Genomic DNA, 5,102 nt, shown 5'->3' with positions numbered 1-5,102 from the left:
CCCGGGAAAATATATAAAACAGTTCAATAAAAAGGGCTCGTGAAAACTCACTTTTTTGGTGAGCAGAGATGTAATATCATGCACAGCTACCGGTCCGGATCTGTAATACGATCCCTAAGTCGTTACTACACAATTTCTATTAATATAACTTAAATTCGTGTTAACCGGTAAGTCCGGGGACACTGTTAACCCAGTACCGTACACGATCCGGGGACAATGTTAACCCCGATACACTTCTCAGGACTTAGATTGTGATATCACTTAGAGTTCTTTAGTCAAAACTACCATTAGTTTGTTTTCTCGTTTTGCGTGCCTAGCACGGTTATTCGTCTTTGTGTTTTCAAAAGATGAGTTTGGCCACATACGACCAGAAAATAGTTTTTATTGATATTTTAATTAAAGTGGTGAAATTAGGGCTCGGTTTAGACACCCCGTTTGACCGCGGGGCCCGTTTCCGTCTTTAATATACCGGAAACGACTAAATCGGGTAAAATTACCCAAATCATCCGAATTATTTTCGGATGATTTATTTTTACTTAACTAACTTAGTTTCAAGAAAATAGTCCATTTTTAAGGTTTTTATACACCAGTCAGCTCGCTTAGGCGAACTTTGCCGGTTTACACGTTTTAAGCTTTAAAAGTTTGTTTTTAAGTTCCATTTAGCACAAATAAATATCCGTTTAGTCTCGGATCTTGAAATTTTGCACAAATCAGTTTTTGACAGTAAGGAGTTTTATAAAAATATTTCCAGAATTAATTTTTATATCTAACATTTATTTATCTATTTTTAAACGTCATTTAAACACCAAATATGCCGAAAATACCAAATGACTTTAGAAAAATCCCAAATTTTTCTGAGATGACCCTTGCCATCCATATAGTTCCCAGTAATTTTTACAGAACCAAAAACTCATTTTTCATGCCATTTTCACCAAAACCAAGCTAGAAAACCCTAGAACTCGTTTTACCGAAAAGCCTACTTAGACTTCTCCAATGGACCTGAAATTTTTTGTGTGACTTTTACATGTTATAAAACGCTTATCTAAATTTTTCCAGAATTTTTCATGATGTTTAGCTATTTTTCACCATTTTTAGCCAAAACCGAGCATTAAATTCACCAAATATTCATCCTTTATCCAAAAATTACCAAAATTTCACAGATCTCATATTTTCATGTATAGATCATCTCTGTGAAATTTCATGACTCAACTCTAAGTCTACCACAATCTGTCCAAATCTTACAAATCATACGAAAAACCGAACTACCTTGTGTTTCTAGCTTTAGATCGCAAAGATCTTGCTTTCTAGCCTTTGCTAGCAACTAGATACAACACCTACAAGCACAACAACACCACACCAAGCAAGTTATACCCACAATCAAGCCATTTCTTTCATGGTTTCGGTTAAGACATCAAAACAAAGATTTTAACCGTAAAAATTCGTTTTTGACTCTTTTAACTCCTTTCTTGGACCAAGATCCCTTGTATAACTTGTATACATCACTTGATCATGCAAGAATCGGTTTCATCTCGGGTTTTCACCCATTTTTCACTTGAAACCTCATTTTCTTGTAAATGACTCGAGAAAAAGACGATGAATACGACTATAATCCGATCTTTACCTCGGTTTCTTGGTATAAATCAAAGGAGGTTGGATGAATGTGTAAAGGGTTGAGAGGATTTGGAGAGTTGGAATGTAGAAAAAAGAAAATGAAGTGTGTGTGTGGGTGATCATGGACCGATCGGTCCATGTATGTGTGGGGGGGGGCCCACAACTCCAACCATGGCCACACATTTGGATCGTGTAATCCGGATAATGTTGTGGATAATCTGGTTCAGTTTGTTTTTCGGTTAAACACTTAATTCGGATTAAAACGGGGCTAAAACGGTCGTTTTTCGGCTTAAAAATAAAATTTATATAAAACCGATTTAAAATCCTTAAAAACTTAAACCATGACATTTATTGACTTAACACATCATATTGTCGGTAATTGTGCATCTTTTTCGGCTTGATCGATCGTCTCTTGCTTGGTTTGATGTTAAAGGTTTCGTTTATCGTACCGACGTACTAATAAATCGAAATCCTTTTTCTGTGCTATTATTCACTTATCCCGAAGCTTTAATACTTCGTACACATCCCTAAACATTATATACTTCGTCTATAATGTAATCCCCGATTCGTTCGGGTTTCATTAATCGTTCATCGATTAATCGTAATTTCGATACGACTAGCTGTATATTCGAGTATAATTCGTACTGTGAATCTTATATACTCGTATAAACACATTATAATTCATATATTCAGTATTGAATAACACGTAAATAGTATATTCCGGCTAGGGTATACCTGAATATGCCGGAATCGTTACATTAGAGGTAATTGATTATACCCTTGTGTTCGTCGTTGTGTAGGCTTTAATAGCCATCTGTCCAATTTATCATTTAACAAGCTATTAAACGAATTTAATCTGCTAGGGTTCTTAATCAAACATGTGAGGTTTGCAGTATGTTTTTAATAATTTTGGTGTTGGGTTATGGTACAAGATGTTGGATAGCCCAGCTGGTTAAGACTCTTTAATGAAGGGGTGGAGGTCGCGAGTTCGATCCCCTGCACCCCTGCTTTTTTTAGGCTTTAAATGTTATTTTCTCTTTTTGAACATTTATTAATCATATTAATTATAATAATTAATTAAAACCATTTTTAATGAAAACCGACTTATTAATACTTGTTATTTTCACGTTTTCGTTCCTGTGTATACATATACAAGCATATATGTATATATATATAAATATATATATATATATAATAACTTAAAAGAATCAATAGTTTTGTATTTTAGTTATTTAAATTTGTTTTAAAGGTTTTTTATATAAAATGAGTTTTTATTTAGAGTATCTACTTAAAAATTCATCTTGTTATGTTAAAATATAATATAAGTTCAAGTGTTTTTATAAAAGATCATATTTGTATAAATATTATTTATTATTTATCCTCTATTGTTTATAGTATTTAAAAATAAATCTTTATTAATGATAAGAATACATATAATCATTAAATGTATGTTTTTAGTTTAAAGTAATTATTTAAAACAAATCTCTTTATATAAGTTACCCAAAGTCTTATAAATTTTTACATAAGTATTTTATGTAATTTTGTATAATTAAACTATGTTATTTTCTATAGACCCTTGATAAATAAAAGTGATAATAAAACTTTATAATAACATAATGAAATAAATAGCTTTTGTAAGATTTCACTCAATATCGAATCCCGAACCTTTATTTAGTGTTAGCTTCGTTGTTAATCTATATTTATTTCCTCAACTACTGTTACATTGGATTTCCCGTCGATAACTTCCGAAGAGCGTGACTCTTGGTTACTACCGTTCTTACCGCATTCGGTTATCTTTTGCTTATTGCTAAGGTGAGTACCACATTCCCCTATTTTACCGCTTTCAATGTTTTGGGGAAATATGCGTAAATATACTTTTCATATATACTTATACACAAAACTGCAACTTTGTCTTATGTGTTAACAACTTATACCTTACTTTTTTATGTGCTTATTTGCTTTGTATGCTTCCGCATTCGGAGATGTCCAACATATCTCAGTCTAGTATGATCATACGCCAGTCGTTAGCCTTTGTGCTTCTCGACATCTCAGTTATACTTGCTCATTTGGTTATTTTGTTATTCTCATATGACTTGTTGCAGCTACGTATTTTGTTATATATACTACATGTACAACTAAACTGGTGTGTTGCTCACTCAACATGTGTTGTTGACAAAATTCTATTTTAAACGCATATGCAGGTTATCGTAGAAATTTAATGCAAGTTGGTGAAGACTTAGTGAAGAATTTCAGTTAGAAATGATACGATCAAGAATTTAATTTGTAATTGTTGTTTGTTTAATAAGATGTATTTTTGTACTTGAATTATTTGAAATTATTAAATAGATATTGGAACTTATATTGTGCATGATAGTAACCTTGAGAGCTGTAACAATCAGTTCGCGCCCCGGCATTTCCGTCGTAGGTTGGGGTGTAACAGATTGGTATCAGAGCCGAAGGTTTAAGATAGGTCGTTAGAAATTGCCTTAGACACATGTTTTGGAACCCTATACTTGCCTATCTGTTTACCTTTATGTGTTCAAATTAAATTGTTTACAGCTTTCTTAGATTATTTATTATCTATTGTATTGTTATGTACAAACACACAAACTCTGAGGCTATGCCTCAACATTCAAAGAAAACTTTTCGAAATTAGATTGCTTTTATTTGCAGGAAATTCCTTAAGAAATCCCACCTGTTGTTTTCACTCGTAATCTTTAAGGCTAGGTTATGTGGCATGTCCCTATGATAAATGAAAGAGGAAGAGAAACTGTGAGTTGGGCACTGGCAAAACGGTTCCAAGAACCAAAGGTAAGACGCTATTTCTTACCTGGGTGATAACCTGACCACAATACTCAACCCTATGGACCCGAGCAAGACCCATAAATGTCATATGACCGACACCTTAGGTTAATTTTAACCGAATTCACGGTGATTCGTGGCTAAACTCGGTTTTCCCGATTATTGTGTTCCGTTATTTAAATGGTTAGTTGGGTGAAAAATCCATGGAACCCATGGGCACTCCTACTATTAATTTCTTAACTTGATTTCATATTTTTGTTGGAGAAATCAACGTGGTGATTCACAAGATTCTCCGACTACCCATATTTATTTCGATAGTTTGTTATTTAGTTTGGTCAGTTAAAACGCCGTGTAACGCTCATTGGGCCGACAAACTTTATTGCATTGTTAATTCATTAATTAGTTGGGACAATCAAATTGCCATGTAATACTCATGGTCTGTCCAACTCAGTTGTTTTTCGTTAGTTCGTTGGGCCATTCAAAATGCCATGGAAAGCTCATGGGAGGCCAACATCCACAATTTATATTTTGTTAGTTTATTGTAAACTTAATAATCAAAATTTTAAACTGACTTAACTCCTCATGTAGTCATCACACATTAAACTTATTGACTACATCATTTAACAATTATTTACGCAATGTACCCCCTCATCTTATAATCTTTTACATTTAATCCTTGTTGTGCAAAT

This window comes from Bidens hawaiensis, unplaced genomic scaffold (genome assembly GCF_021521415.1).
Source record: "Bidens hawaiensis isolate Kalapana, Puna unplaced genomic scaffold, B.hawaiensis_p1.1 tig00012553_1, whole genome shotgun sequence".
NCBI classification, from domain to species: domain Eukaryota; kingdom Viridiplantae; phylum Streptophyta; class Magnoliopsida; order Asterales; family Asteraceae; genus Bidens; species Bidens hawaiensis.
The sequence above is the reverse complement of the archived record's forward strand: the minus strand, read 5'-3'. Positions refer to the sequence as shown.